Source organism: Arachis hypogaea, chromosome 12, assembly GCF_003086295.3.
Source record: "Arachis hypogaea cultivar Tifrunner chromosome 12, arahy.Tifrunner.gnm2.J5K5, whole genome shotgun sequence".
Classification (NCBI taxonomy): domain Eukaryota; kingdom Viridiplantae; phylum Streptophyta; class Magnoliopsida; order Fabales; family Fabaceae; genus Arachis; species Arachis hypogaea.
In genome coordinates, this window is record NC_092047.1 from 29,071,205 (window position 1) to 29,088,140 (window position 16,936).

Sequence of the window (16,936 nt, forward strand, 5' to 3'; positions counted from 1 at the left end):
ACGCGTACGCGTCGCTGAAAGAACTCCTAGTCACGCATACGCATCATTCACGCGTGCACGTCATTTGTCTGTTGCACCAGTCATGCGTACGCTTCGTCCATGCGTGCACTTCGTTCCTTCTTGATCATCAATCGGAAATCAAGAAAAACCGGGCACTACGGTGAGACGTGAAAAACCCGATCCCATTCCGACCTCGATATGTGGAATCGTCTTGCGCCATATGTACTGAAATTGTTCGGGAGACATGGTAAAAGCCCGGTGTTGCTACCAGATTCTGAAATACTTCATTTCTTATGTTCCTTCCACTTTTGCATGCTTCTTTTCCATCCTCTAAGCCATTCCTGCCCTATAAACACTGAAAACACTTAACGAACATATCACGACATCGAATGGTAATAAGAGAGGATTAAAATTAGCAAATTTGAGGTTAAAGAAGCATGTTTTCAATCATAGCACAAAATTAGGAAGGAAAATGTAAAACATGCGAATTCTATGAATAAGTGTGAGAATAGTTGATAAAATCCACTCAGTTTAATACAAAATAAACTGCAAAATAGTGATTTATCAAGACCCTAGAAAATGGCTTCAAATTTGGCAATATCTCCTATACCAGAGAGATGAGGTTAGACGAGGTTATCTTAAATGGGGTCCATATCAAAAGCATCTTGCCAATTATCCTCTATCTGGTACGAAACACCCAAGACAATTTCAATATGCTTGGTTTGGTAATTTTTCTTCATGGTTAGAGTATTCACCTTTTGAAGATGCTGCATATTATTTATTTTGTTATTTAGTTAGCAAAAAATTCAGTGAACGTAATGGGTTAGATGTTTTTATTAGTAAATAATTTAGAAATTGGAAAATTAACGATAAAAAAGAATTGTACTTTTCTTAAACATATTGGAGATGCTTGCTCACCACACAATAATGCAGTTGGAGCATGTCGAGACTTACTAAATTAGGCAAGTCACATTCAAAATGTAATTGAGGATCATACTTCTGAGAAAATTTAAAAGAATTGATTGTGTCTAAAATCCTCCATTAATGTAACTCGTTGGCTTATATTTTAACCTTGTGCTTCATAGGCCATGATGAGACTCCAAAATAAAAAAATGAGATAATTTTCTTGAAATAATAAAACTCAGCATATTACAATGATAAAGTTGTAAAACCTGTGTTAGAAAATACTTCTTATATTGCTAAATATACTTCACATCAAATTCAAAAAGAAATCTTGCATATTCTCTCAAACAATGTTAGAAAACATATTTATGAGAAAATTAGAGATTCAAAATTTTGTATTGTAGTAAATGAAATTCGTGATGAATTCAAAAAAGAACAAATGACACTTATTTTGAAATTTGTTGATATATATGATTTTATTTAAGAGCATTTTCTTGATCTTGTACATGTTAAAGATACTACATCATTAACTCTGAAACAAGAATTACGCGACATTTTTTCGACATGGTCTTAATGTCTCTAATATTCGTAGTCAAGGATAGGATAGCGTCAGCAACATGAGAGGGAAATGGAATGGGTTACAAGCATTATTCTTAAAAGATTGCCCTTATGCTTACTATATCCACTGTTTTGCTCATCGATTACAACTTACATTAATTGCTGCTTCTAGAGAAGTTATTCATGTACATCAAATTTTTATTTTAAATTGACTTTCATCGTCAATATTATTTGTTCTTCTACTAAGCATAGTGATGAGTTACATGCTGCCAAAACAGATGAAATTTTTCATTTATTAGAGATTGATGAACTTGAAACTGGTAAAGGGGCAAATCAAATTGGTACTTTGAAATAGGTGAAACTCGATGGAGTTCTCATTTCTCTTCTCTTTGTAGTTTAATAAATATATATGATGCAATGTTAATTGTTTTACAAAAGATTATTGTTGATGGATCAACTTATTCTTAGCGTGGTGATGCAGATAGTGCTTACAATACCCTGACCTAATTTGAGTTTGTATTGATCTTGCATTTGATGAAAGATATTATGAGAATAACTAATGTTCTTGTCAAACTTTAGAAAAGCAGTCTCAAGATATAGTTAATACTATGCAACTAGTTTATTCTATAAAAATACTTATTCAAAACACGAGAGATGACAGATACAAGAAATTATTAAAAAATGTGAAATTGTTTTGTGAGCAACATGATATTCTAATTCCTAATTTAGCTGCTTCTTATGTTGCAAGGCAAGGACGCTCGCATCACCAAAAAGACCATATTATAGCTGAGCATTATTTTAGGGTGGAGATATTTTTAGTCACAATTGATAAACAATTACAAGAGTTAAATAGAAAATTTAATGATCAAAGAATGGATCTACTAAGTCTAAGCTCTACTCTCATACCTAAGGATACTTACAAAAATTTTGACATTATTAAGATTTCTACTCTTGTTGACAGCTACTATCCCGAAGACTTTACTGAACAAGAGAAAATTAATTTTTCTTTTCAGCTTCAACATTTTATTCTTGATACTCGTCAGCATTCAGAAATAAAAAGTTTGTCAACTATTCATGAACTGTGTAGATGTTTAATAGAAACAAAAAAAATCCAAAAATGCATTACTTAATTGATAGATTGATTCGTCTAATATTAACTCTTCTAGTTTATACAGCTACTACAGAGCGTTCATTTTCAGTAACGAAAATAATGAAGATAAGGTTAAAAAACAAGATGGAGGACAACTTTTTTTAGATAATTTGGTTATTTACATTGTAAAGAAATTACTAAAAAATTTAATTTTAATTTAATTATTGAAGATTTTAAGTCACTAAAATCTCGAAGAGTAATATTAAAAATTATTTTATATTTTTTATTTGTAGAATTATTTATTTATTATCTTATTAATAACAAACTTAAAAAATAATTATATTTATAAATTTTATTTTGATATAAATATTATTATTAAATTTTTAGCTCTTTCAAAATTTTGTTTTAAGTTCTGTCACTGAATACGGAGTATCTATTTCCATTATGAATATATTTTGGATATTATCTATTAAGAGTTAATAGTCAAAATCATCCCTGAAAGATACTCCAATTTTCATTTTGGTCCTCGAAAGACAAAATTAATCAAAATCGTCCCGAAAAATACGTGACTTGGTCACGTTAGTCCTTCTGTCAGTTGGATGATGACGTGTCACGTTAAGTGCCACGTGGCATGATGACGTGGTGAGTTAATGCCACATGTCACAAAATGATTGGTTGATGTATCAGATCAGTGACACCTGGTACGTGGCACGCCACGTGTCACTTGATATGTAAAAAAGTTATTTATAATTAAAATTGTCCTTGAAAGTTCAGACGTAAGTCATTTTCATCCCTAAAATTTTAAAAATTAATCAAACTAGTCCTTATATAATTTTTTTTTATTTTTTTTTGATAATATTAAATTTGAAATATTTTTTGATACTACTAAGTTTAAAAGAAATGTAATTGACAAACAAAAAAATTAGTAATTGTATCTTTTCTTAAAAATTTTTTCAACAAAATTATCTCTCTCCTTTAATTCTTTTCAAAATCTCTCTTATTCTTTTCTATTCTAAAATATTTTTCTTACATTATTACATTTTGCTGGAATATATATATATACTCAAAATTAAAATGTATGTATTTGTTAACCTAAACAAGTTATATGCTCGAAATCAAAATTTATGTATGTTAACCTAAACAAAGTTATACCACTATTTTTTTCTACTACATCTTTTTTTTCCATTACGGTATTACTTACATATAGGATGTAATAGTAGTGATATTAAAAGTCAAAATTCAAGAAGATCCACAAATTTTGCTTCAATTTTAAACATTACAAAATATTGAAAATTTGTTGTTTAATTATTATTATTATTATTATTATTATTATTATTATTATTATTATTATTATTATTATTATTATTATATGCTAAACGAATTGCTTCTTAAGCGTACTACATGCAAAGATCATAATAAATTTTTGTGTGTTTCATATGTTTGAGATAGATTATATAATTTTTCTTTTAAAATCACTACCATTACATCATATATGTAAGTAATATTGTAATGAAAAAAAAGTTATCGTAAAAAAAATAGTGGTATAACTTTGTTTAGGTTAACATATATAAATTTTGATTTTGAACATAACTTTGTTTAAGTTAACAAATACATACATTATATATTCCAACAAAATGTAATAATGTAAGAAAAATATTTTAGAATAAAAAAGAATAAGAGAGATTTTGAAAAAATTTAAAAGAGAGAGATAATTTTATTGAAAAAATTTTTAAAAAGAAAAGATACAATTATTAATTTTTTGTTTGTCAATTACATTTCTGTTAAAATTAGTAGTATCAAAAAATATTTCAAATTTAATATTATAAAAAAATTATATAAGGACTAATGCGATTAATTTTTAAAATTTTAGGGATAAAAATGACTTATGTTTAAACTTTTAAGGACTATTTTGATTATAAATAACTTTTTTACATGTTAAGTGACACGTGGCGTGCCAAGTGTCACTGATCTGACACCTTAGTCAATCATCTTGTGACACTTGGCATTAACCCACCACGTCATCATGCCACGTGGCACTTAACGTGACACGTTATCATCCAACTGACGAAAAGACTAACGTGACCAAATCATGTATTTTTTGAGGACGATTTCGATTAATTTTGTCTTTCAAAAACTAAAATGGAGATCAGAATATCTTTTAGGGACAATTTTAACTATTAACTCTATTTATTAAATTTGTTGTTCATATTTATTTCGATGCCCTTAAAATCTGTAATATTTTTACTACGTCATATCCTGATAACTGAGTATCTGAAATATTTGTTTTATTTGATTTAGGATTCAATATTCAAAATGTGTACTTTAGTGTATATAAAAAATTATTCTATATTTTACATATTTTTGTAAATATTATAATTTATTAATTTAAATAAAAAATTCCATTTCCAAACCCTAAAACAGCGTTGATTTTCGTCGGATCAAGTTATACTTTATTTTGATGCATTGTTATTTAGTTAATTTTTATTAAAATCCAATTCATACCGACTTGTCTACAGTCCTAATGAAAAATTTGAGTGTTTGAAAAGTCAGAAATTACCACTCCTCATCATCATCATAGGATGGATATATCATTTAATTTCTCCATACTCCAGTCATGGGGCATAACTTGATTTTGGATTGAAATAATTAATAACTAATTATATTGTTACGTGGTACGAACATATACAGATGCGGTGATGTCTATCTCTAGCTAGAGCACTATGCATATCATGATCGCTGCGTTTTCTTTCAAAACCTATTCAAATAGTTTTATTAATCAAATTTAATTAAGTTAATTTATATTTAATAAAAATTATTTATACAATATATATGGAAATGACATATTTTTTTTTACAATTTTTTATAAATTATTTAAATAAACTAAATAAAATTTAATTTTATATAAACATCTTAAAACAAAAAATATTACATTCATCACTACAAAATTTATATATTTATAAGTATTTTATAAGGGAAATTTTAAAAAACTTCTGCAATATATTTTAGATGTGACATTTTGATAAATTTTCACAGACTAACAATAAATTTTATTGTTATAATTACTATATAATTAAAACTCCTTCAAAATTTAATAAAATATTCGAAGAGAGAGAATCGAAAAGTGAGAGCTCACCGAAATCCTAAGTTCATGATAGACATCTCCACTGTCATGCATCTCCATCGCCGTCTCCTCCCCCATCGCTGTCTCTGCCGCCGCTAGAGTTCATCTCCTTTCTGCTTCTGCCATAAAGCTATTGAGATCGAGCTAATGCGCCTCCTTCATCAATGCGTTTCCAGATCTCATCGCAACGCCCAAGCATTTGAGATCGAGAGAAAGTGTCTCTTCGGTCAACTCTCTTCCGCCAATGACGCTCATGTTCTCCTTCGGCATTCTATCCCTTCTATGCACTCTTCTTTCCATTCATTCTTAGTTTTTGGTTCTCCTTCTCTTTTTTCTCGTTTTTTTTTCATTTGCAGATTTTTAATGCTTTGCTATGTGATATAACATTCGATTAGTTTTATTATCTCTTAATGGATAGCATTGTTTCAAATTCTCAAGCACTCCAAGTGTTTGATGAATTGTTTATTCTCTTAATTGAAATTCTGATAAATTGATTTGCTAGTTTTTAAATTTTGATTTCGGGACACTCTTTTATTTTGATACTAATGTATATATTTAAAATCCTAATAAATTGATTTTATTTAGAAACAACAATGTTGCATGAAGGGTTTGTTAAATCTCAAATTGGCTACGTCTATGATCACATTAATATAAAAATAAATTTACCTAAAAGCAATATAAAAATGAAGTTACGTTAATTGTTCTTTCAGAACCAAGGTTTAAATTTCACTACCAGAGTCTAAAATATGTCATATGCCTTAGAAGGATTAGTTTAGCCCCACACTTTTGAGTATGGAGACACCTTGTGACTTGTGTAGGGAAAATGTCATTTCTTAAGTTGAACCACTTTTTTCAATCAGAAGCTCATTTGTGTAAGACCTTAATTACTCAAGTAGATATGAGAATTGATGGCATATGCCTACTATACTGTGTCTTCCATAGTGATTAATATAGTGCAAATTTTCTTCAATTAAGACTGTTGTGTGCATATGGTTACCATGTCTTGTGTTTTATACAAGTACCATTTAACTCGTGAATGCATAAAACGTTAGTATTTAGTTATTTACTGGCTTGATTTGTTATTGTATACCGGTTCTTCTCTTGGAATGCATCTTTCATAAGCATAAATATTTGATTTGTATGTATTTTAAACTTTGAAGGCGTCAAAGATTAATTGAGATTATTGAAAAAAAATATGTTTTGTTTGCTGATTATCATCAATATTATTTTATATATGCAAGTGATCTCCCAGTTGTCATATCATGTGCTAGCCTTGCCCTGGCTGATGTTGGAATAATGATGTATGACCTCGTTGCATCAGTTTCTGTGGTATGAATCTTTCTCACATTTGTAGTCTTTTGAATGTGTTTATACCTGCTTCATTGGTGCTTAAGCTGTGTCTATTATAAATTTTGTCTTGAAATTTTGAATTACTATCAAATGTGATCTTCTGTAATCTTCTACTTAGTTTTGATTATCCCCAAAAATTACACGTTTCTTTATTTTTTTTTAATGATTACAATCCTGTCTCAGTAAAAATCTTGTCGTTGATCCTATTTTTGAGAAGGAAAACTCCCAAGATGGAAGCTTGATGATTACATGCATGCTTTCTCGTTATGAAATTACTCAACTTACATTTACTAGGGAATGATCTACCCCAAAGATTAACGAGGTGTGCCCATTTATGTTATTGTTCTCAAGAACAATACTTAGCAAATGCCAATGTTTTCTGTTCAAAGGATTGATGCATTGCTGTTTTGTTTAGGCTCTAGTGAGAGAAACTCTTATATTAACATAATTGTGAAATGCAAGGAACGAACTATCAGTGACATTCTAGTTTCTTGCATGCAAGGAATGCAGCTTTGCTTCGATGCTTATGCAAAGCTTGCAAAGATTATGAGGCCGTGTTTGAAAGAAGCTGCTTCTGATTCTCAAGAATAGAATGTGAGTTCCAATTTTAGCACAAAAGTCACAAGATGTGCTGTTAAATTGTTCTATTTTTTATTTTTTTTATCCGCTTATTTTTTCTTTTTTTTTTTTTTAGTTTGAAGTGAAACTCTTACATTATATATTAATTTTTCAAGCTTGTATAACTAACTGTAGAATGAAAGCAATGTTTGATGATTTGGGATAGGAAATGCAAATTCATCCAATAGTGGAAAGCAACCTTAAGTCATTTGGCCTGTTGTTTTTGAATCAATAATTCAATATAGCCATTAGACTATTTTGGGGAAAGAAAGAATAATGTTTCCTTGCCATTTTGTACTATATTGACAAAGATTTTGAGGGTACCTAGATAAGTTGAAGTAGTGAAAGTTGTTTAAACACAATGTCAAAATATTTTCTCCTTAAGATTCTGGCTGTTAAATATTTATATTTTTCAAAAAACCAGGTGTTTTATTTCTAAAATTTGATCTGTATTAACGTAATTGTAAAATCATGTCTTTTTTTTTTTGGCAAATAATGTATTGTTTAGGAGGTGAGAGTATTTATGGGGTGTTTTTCCCTATGAGTTTCATTTCTGTCTGAAATTCAAGCACAGAGGATTGGTTGCAATGGCCAATGCTGGGCCACCTAATTCAAATAGGAGTCAGTTTTTCATAACCCTTGACTGTTGTGATTGGCTTTATTAGAAGCATACTATTTTTGGAAAGGTACTTGAATGTTGTTGCATCAGAACCTCCTTTTTTTCCAACAAGAATTTTGTAATCTTTTAGGGATCTGTGATTGGTGTACTCATTGTTATTTTATCTCACAGGTAAAAGGAGATACAATGTATAATCTTTTAAGGCTAGGTGAAGTTGAAACTGATAAAAATGACCGGCCTTTAGATCCACCTCCAAAGATATTATCAGTTGAGGTGTGTTTATATTTTGACTAACATATCCAAAAATCTTGAAATTTATGACTGCGGAAGTAAGAATTTCACCTCCACAGTTTCTTCTTGGTAGGTATTATGGAACTCGTTTGAAGATACTGTGCAAAGAAATCTTCTGACTAAAGCTACACCTGATACAGAAAATAAAGGTTTAAAGACAAAGTGTGTGAAGTAAGTCCTGTCTCATACCTAAGAGAGCCGACTTTGTAAAATCCAATGCATTAGTTTGTGTTGGCAAGTATTTGAGTCAATTGTTGCTTGATTTTAATAATTTCATAATGCAGAAAATTGAACTTGCTTTTGTTTGGGGACGAGGTTGGTGCGCGAAATTTAGAACTCCGCACAACTTAACCGACAAGTGCACCGGATCGTCCAAGTAATACCTCAGGTGATTGAGGGTTGATCCCACGAGGATTGTTGGATTGAGCAAGCAGTGGTTATCCTACAGATCTTAGTCAGGCGAATAGAAAGAGATTGGTTGTTGTTGAATGCGCATAAACACTTAAAGAAAGCAATAAAGAAATAGCAGAGAAATAATAGTGAGAAATCAGTTAAGGCTTTGGAGGTGCTTTATCTTTCTGGATTAACTTTTCTTACTGTCTACTATAATAGTGAATGATTCATTCCATGGCAAGGCTATAAGTGATTAAAGCCAGGGCCAGTGGTCATTAATCTCCTCTGATTCAAATCAAATGACAGTGCCAGTGGTCATTCAATCTGAACAAGGGTGAAGCTCTAGCAATTCAGCCTCTGAAGATCCTACTCAAAATGCCACAGACAAGGTCAAATCTTCCAGATCAGAGAATGAAATTCTATGATTCTAGCCTTAGCGCCACAGAAACCTCAATTACCCATGACTAACAGGATTTTATGTCACATATCTCATTAGCCCAAATAACTTGTTGGAACCTGTGATGTATTCTCAAGCTGCAGCTCAACGCTATCCAGCTAGGACTCGCAAAGAACTCATGTAAAACAAGGGGTCATACTTTTGTTCCACCCCAGATTCATAAAGATGAAGAACGAGAATGCACATAGAAGAGGAATCAAACATATATTGAAATAGAAATAGTAATATTATTAATCCATGAGAATTAGCAGAGCTCCTAACCTTAATCTAGGAGGTTTAGTTACTCATGCTTTACAGAAAATAGTGTGTAATTTGAAAGTGGTGGTAGAAGGTGCTAAACATGGGTGATCTTCTCCTATATATACTAATCTAATAATGAAAATGTACAAAGATAGGATAGATTAGGCTAAAGGTGCGAAAATCCACTTTTGGGCCCACTTTGGTGAGTGTTTTGGGCCGAGCTTGGCGTCCAACTTGAAGAATGGGCGTTGAACGCCCATTAGGGGGTGTCTTTATACTTTCTTGCTCCCTTGGTGGTGTTGAACGCCAGATTTGGGCATTCAACGCTGGCATTGGTCCTTGTGGGGCGTTGAACGCCAGAAAGGGGGTAACTTGGGCGTTCAACGCCCATTTTGGGCAGTCCAATCCAAAGAAAAGTATAGACCATTATATATTGATAGAAAGCCCTGGAAGTTAGCTTTCTAACACTATTGAGAGTGCGTCAGGTAGACCTCAATAGCTCCAAAAATGCTCATTTGAATGCATGGAGGTCAGGATTTGACAGCATCTACACTCCTTCTGTCAGGATTTGACTAATAAGAAAACACCAAATTTAAAATTTTTTAAATTAAATTGGCAAGATTTTCAAAAATTATAATTAAAGATAAGAAAAGATATTTTATTTTTTAATTTTTGAATTTAATGAAGAAAGAGAAAAACATACAAAAGACACCAAACTTAAAATTTTTAGATCGAAGGACACTACTACGCAAATATTTTAAAGAAAAACGCAATAGGACACCAACCTTAAAAATTTTAAGATCAAAACAAGAAGAAAAATAAGAACACTCTGTAGATCAAGAAGAACACCAAGAACAAAACTCAAAGAATTCAAAGAAAACAAGAGCATGCAAAGGACACCAAATTTTAAATTTTTGAAAACCAAGACACAATTTTCGAAAATTATAAAGAAAAGACACAAGAAGACACCAAACTTAAAAATTGACACAAACTCAAACAAAAAACACTATTTTTGAAAATATTTTGAAAAAAGACTCAAAGAAATTCGATCAAGAACAAAAACCATAACAAAAGACTCAAACAAAAAATAAAGATTGATAAAGAAAAGAAAAGAAAAGATTTTTGAAAACTTTTTGAAAAGAAAATAAAAGACTCAGATAAAATAAAACTAAAACTATAAAGAAAGGAAATTATCTAATCTAAGCAACAAGATAATCCGTTAGTTGTCCAAACTCGAACAATACCCGGCAATGGCGCCAAAAACTTGGTAGCGCAGAATTACACTTCGCACAACTGAACCAGCAAGTGCATTGGGTCGTCCAAGTAATACCTGAGTGAATCAGGGTCGGTCCCATGAGGATTGTGACTTGAAGTAAGCTATGGTTATCTTGTAGATCTTAGTCAGGCGGATAGAAAAGTTGGTTGGTTGTTTAGAACGCATAAAAGTAATATAAAGATAACATTACTCAGTTGATGGTGAATGCATTGATAAGAAGATGGTTAAGGCTTCAGAGATGCTTTATTCTTCTGGATCAATTCGATTTTACTGTCTATTCCAATTGTGAATGATTTCTTCTATGGCAGGCTGTATGTGATCAACGCATTTCTTAAGGGATCGCCAATGCTCCTCCAGATCGAACCCCAGGGTTAGTGTGGATCTAGTCTGATTGAGGGTGAAGCTCCTGCAATTCATTCTCCTTAGTGATGCTACTCAAAACGCCACAGACAAGGTCGAATCTTCTGGATCAGAGAATGATGCACCTTTGGTTCTAGCCTTTACCACAAAGACTCTAATCTCCCAGTACCTCGGCTGAACTAGTGTCTCGAGAAGTCCCCAACGAAGTCGTGGATTAGCCGACTAAGAGATTTATAATCAAGCTAGTGGTTCATCATTGTCCGATGAAAGACTCACTCTGAACCCGTGTAGAATGAGATAACCTTGTGCCGGTTCAATGTATTCATAATGAGGAAGAACGAATATATATCTTAGAATAGAGAATCAAACACATATTGAGATAGAACAGTAGTACTTTATTAATCCATAAAACTCAGCAGAGCTCCTCCCCTCAACCTAGGAGGTTTAGAAACTCATACTGATAGAAAATACAATGATAAAACGTGTAAGTGTCAAAAAAGGTTCTAAGTTTGTAAAAGTTCTCAAATAAATACTAAACTAATGACTAAGGATTACATATATAAGAAGGGTAAAGCAGTCTTTTAGTGCGAAAATCCACTTCTAGGGCCCACTTGGTGAGTTTTTGGGCTTAACTTGATTAAGATCCACGTGCTAGGAAGCCTCTAGGGCATGGAATACTGGCTAGGGGTCCTTCTTGGACGTTGGACGCTGGTCTCTTCTCCTTTGGGCGTTGGACGCCAGAATAGGGCAGGAAGCTAGCGTTGAACGTCAGTTTTGGGCCTTCAATTCTGAAGCAAAGTATCGAATATTATACATTTCTGTAAAGCTTTGGATGTTAGATTTCTATAGACGTTAAGAACGCTCCATTTGGACTTCTGTAGCTCCAGAAAAGCTCTTTCGAGTGCAAGGAGGTCAGATTTGGACAGCATCTGCAGCACTTTCTCTGTCTCTGAATTAGACTTTTGCTCCACCTCCTCAATTTCAGGCAGAAAATACCTGAAATTGTATAAAAACACAAAAACTTAAATTAGAATCCAAGAATGTAAATTTTGTACTAAAACCTATGAAAACTTAATAAAACCTAAACAAAACATACTAAAAACTATATGAAAATGATGCCAAAAAGCGTATAAAATATCCGCTCATCACATGGCAATAGAGTTGTTTTCTTGTAGTGTAAGTAATTTCATAAGTGATTTAACTCATTAACCCACATCTCTTTATCAAATTATCAATCAATCAATTCATTAATCTCAATTTGTTATCAAATAATCAATTTTGTTTTCTCATGAGTGGAATAACACTTCCGTCCTCACTGTGGCAGGACGAGGCCAACATTCCCATTTAACAATTTCATCCGGTTTACCAAATGTTTATCTAGAAATTAATTAGTTCATCTCATTATATCACTCCCCAGTGTATTCAAAGTTTAATTATCGGTTATTTAACTCTATACAGAGGTTAGAAAGGTTTATAAACAGACTGCTAAGGCTAAACAGTCCAAAATCATCATTTCTGAAAAACAGGGTGTCATGCGTATGCATGGTTTCAATTCTATTTGCATGTCATAAGTACACATGGGTCATGCGGACGCATGGCCCTAGTTTTCTACAATATTTTCAAAATTCAGTTTTTGACACTAAACTTCAAACATGCATAACTTTTGTTACAAAATTCATTTTTCATATGTTCTTAGACAGTTTTAAAGTTCTCTTCTCCACTTTTAATTCAATATAAATTTCACCGAAATTCAAACTCTGAGCTCTAAGTTATGACCTGTCGAAATTTGTTAAAATTCTATTTTTACCAAAACTAACCAATTATCCATTTTTTTACCAGTTCTCATTCCAATTCAATTTCAAACTACTCCAAAATTATTTCTAAGAATATCAACATTCATTTATCAAGTTCTATCCCCTCAACACCTAATCAAACAAGTTCCAACACAACTATCCAACTTTCCAAGTTTTCATCAACAAACCAATATCAATAATGTAATTGCTCAACCAAACTATATCATTCTATAATCAATCTCAACATGGTAATTTTGCAACCTATCATAGCTTACCTCCTAGGGAATACCAAACCTATCACGTCCTCCAGCCCAATTTCACACCAATCAATATAATAGCAACTATATATCACAACACTTTTTAATTCAACCATACCTACACATTATTACTCAAATTCATGCTAACACACATCATCATTTCAATCATCAACCAACACAAAATCCACACTATGAATCAATCATCCACAAAAATAATTATTTTCATTCAACGATATCCTAGAGGTAATTAACCTAGGTTTTCAGATAGTGTGACACAATGTCTATCCGAAATCAAGACCCGAACCTTCATTGATGGTGGTCTCAACCTCGGAAAATCTCTTCTACGGCAATTTTAACCTCCACTGGTTCAAGCTCCACCAAAATCCATACCAAAGTGATCTTTGACTTCAATCCTGCAACAAATTGCACCAAGCTAGTTCCATTTCACCCCCAAATTCAATCCAAACAAGCTCTATTTTATCATCATCTACACAAAATTAGGATGGAACCCATTTAAAATCCATGATAGAGTATCCAATAATACCTAGATAGAATTAAAGAGGGATCCAAGTCGAATGCGTAGCCGTAAGCGGCTCGTCAATAAGAGCTACGGATTGAAAGTTATATGGATTTGAAGTAGGGATGTGAATAGTGTTAGGGCATTTCTCTCCTTCTCTTTCTCTCCTCCATGGCTGTCTCTTGAATGGGGGGAGGGGGGAATGAGTGATAAATGTTGGTGAAATTGGGTTCTATATCATGGGCTTGGGCCATGGGCTTGGGTTTAATGAGACCTGGTTTGATTTTAGTGGCCTTACCTTGGGATAAAACCTTTAAGATAAGCGTCCGAATTTTCATTCTAAATTTTTTTCTTGTCATTTCCACAGCTCTAATCTCCTCACACGTAGTAATAGATAGAATTAAGTTGGTACAACTAATTTTAACTCCGGTATGCATTTTTTCACAATTGATTACATTTTTGCACTTAATTTTATTTTCTAAATTAAATTCTCATCGACATTTTTCCTGAATTATAAATATTAAATTCATAAACTTTTTTGCTATCATTTAATTTATTTATTAAGAATTAATTAATTATTTATTATTTACCTAGGTTTTGCATCCTACCCACGTTAATAAAAATTTTGTCCTCAAAATTTTGATTACAAAGAGGAAACTGATGAGAGCAATGCTTCTTTACCTCAATCTCCTAATTCCTCAATCCTTTATTAACCAGGCAATCAATTATATTCATAGTCTTTAATTAAAATCACTAGGTCATCCTCAAACCATGACTTTGCTTCATGTACTCTGGCTGCAGTGGTGGCCTGTTACCAACCAAGACCTAAACCCACTGTCATGTGGAGTGCCCATAACACTGTTGAAAATTTCTGGTGCAATCCTTGATCAGCTCACCATCTATGTGTAAACCATTATGGTAAGCGACATCTTGGAGTGCAATGGTGATCTCACCCCACGAAATGCGGAAACTATGGGTTTCGGGGCTCTACTGCTTGAGAGAAAGAAATTGTCAAACATTAAATACCTTAGCTCTATTGTATTTTCGAATCTAGCCTCTCTAATGTAAGGTAGTAGGTTGTTAGACAGGAAGATGAACAATGTCACACAACGTAACAAGAGAAATCGAAGCCTCTATAAGAATAGCAATTATTAGTCTTTACATACTGGTGTATAATAATTCTAACAATAACTAAATTATACAGATTAACTGTATAGTTATTTGGAACCATCGCGCTTCCACCGTGCCACTCTGATCTTTTGCCACTAAGGACCTAATTATTTACCCACTTCTACCAAAACCTCTTTGAATCTCTTTATCTCACTAACTAATCATCATTGGCCTTTACTTCAGCTGCACGAGTTCTAATCCCTTACTTGGCTCCACTATCAGGTCCATTACCGCCTCCATCTCCGTTCCTAGTTTGCTTGTTCCGTCTTTTATACCATTCTGTTAGTTGCAGTAACCCTAGCATTCATGGCAGCCATCATGTTCTTAATAGTAGCCACAAAATTGGTCTGATCATTTAAAGGATCAATCTCCTTACTACCGCTCTGTCCTCATCCTCAACCTCGCTCACATCCACGAGAGGCCAATTGGATCTTGTCCATACCGAACAATTGATATTAAGGTGATCAGTCTTAACATCTCAAGTCTAGTGCTTCGGATTCCCAAAAGTATAGTCATGAACACATATGCTATATATGTCATGCAGACATCCTAAATAGCATGTTCACACAATCCAAAGTACGCTCAGAAGCATAGTCAGTTCATTTTCCAAGCTCTATGGGGACGAACTGCTCTGATACCATAATGTAACACCCTACCACACAGAACTTTACACCTAGGAGGTAAATCAGAGGTGGCGAGGTGCTACGACCTCTAAAAGTAAAATATATACATATATAACAAGGATAATATAGCTAGGAGCTTTGAAAGAAAACGATCAAAACAAAATCCGAAGACGCATCGCTAACGAAAAATGATAAGACAGAAAGCATATATAGAAAATCAAATGACAGATATATATAGAGTTCAAATGGATAAGTATAATCAAGCTCTAGACTCGACCTGTGAAGCCAAGACTGGCTAGAATGTGTGTGTGTGTGTGTGTGTGTGTGTGTGTGTGTGTGTGTACAAATATAGCCCTCAAGTGGCAACAACAGAATCATCCTGTTTCTCCAAAATAATCCTCTAAGAGAGATATACAACATAAGGTACAAAAGTGGAGAACAAAATACATAAACTAAAATAGAATATAAGTCCCAAAAGATAAGTCTTCGCTTCCAAGAAAACAATCCAGCACGCTCAGCGAGGCACGTCACGTCCTGCATCTGAAAATAACACAATATGTATGGAATGAGAATTCGGGGTTCTTAGTATGGTAAAGGTGCCCATATAAATAATAAATAATATCTCGAAAAACCAGAGGCATTCCAAAAACTCCAACAACCCATATTTATATCCTAAAATTTTTAGTAAACCAAAATAGGGTAACTATATCTAAGGAATCTAATATAATGTTTCCATTCTCTGCAAATCTCCAATTCACCATGTGGAACAATTCTCAGCGTCTTCTCCACCAGCATGAGGGATCTCTCAGAAAATAAACACAAACAAGACAGACAAGGAAAGCACAGATATAGATAGCATTTACAGCAAATAGATCAGGTAAAATTTAATTACAGAAAACAATTAGGAAAGACAAATAGATGCATACCCAAACAAAACATACAAATTCATATGACGCATTTCTGCCCTATGGCCAATGATATCATCTGTCAGTTATACAGCCAAACCCGATATGTCTGATAGCGAACCCTGGACAGAAACACCACCTCGCGAAACAAGTGGGACTAAGCCATAACCCTTTCATACTACCCGCTTAAACCAAAGCAAGTGGAATGAACCACTACTCCTTCAACTACCCAGGTAGGTGTTTACAAACTCAAACCGGAGCAAGTGGGACAAATCACAACCCTTGCTACTGCCCAGGTGTTTCAATTACTAACCTAGAGCAAGTGGGACAAACCACAACCCTTGATACTACCCAAGTGTCTCAATTACTAACTCGGAGCAAGTGGAATAAACCAT

At 33.0% G+C, this 16,936-nt stretch overlaps 1 long non-coding RNA gene across 3 annotated transcripts; it reads left to right on the forward strand.

The window, feature by feature from the left end:
• Positions 1-5,665: 5,665 nt before the first annotated feature.
• LOC112727245 (uncharacterized) lies at positions 5,666-9,678 on the forward strand. Of its 3 annotated transcripts, none has more exons than XR_011869127.1 (6): positions 5,666-7,001; positions 7,240-7,344; positions 7,533-8,326; positions 8,431-8,532; positions 8,624-8,721; positions 8,835-9,678. It is a non-coding gene; the product is annotated as an uncharacterized lncRNA (long non-coding RNA). The 3 variants fall into 3 exon arrangements; XR_011869126.1 differs by having other exon boundaries at positions 7,533-7,616; XR_003165642.3 differs by lacking the exon at positions 7,240-7,344 and having other exon boundaries at positions 7,525-7,616.
• Positions 9,679-16,936: the final 7,258 nt, after the last annotated feature.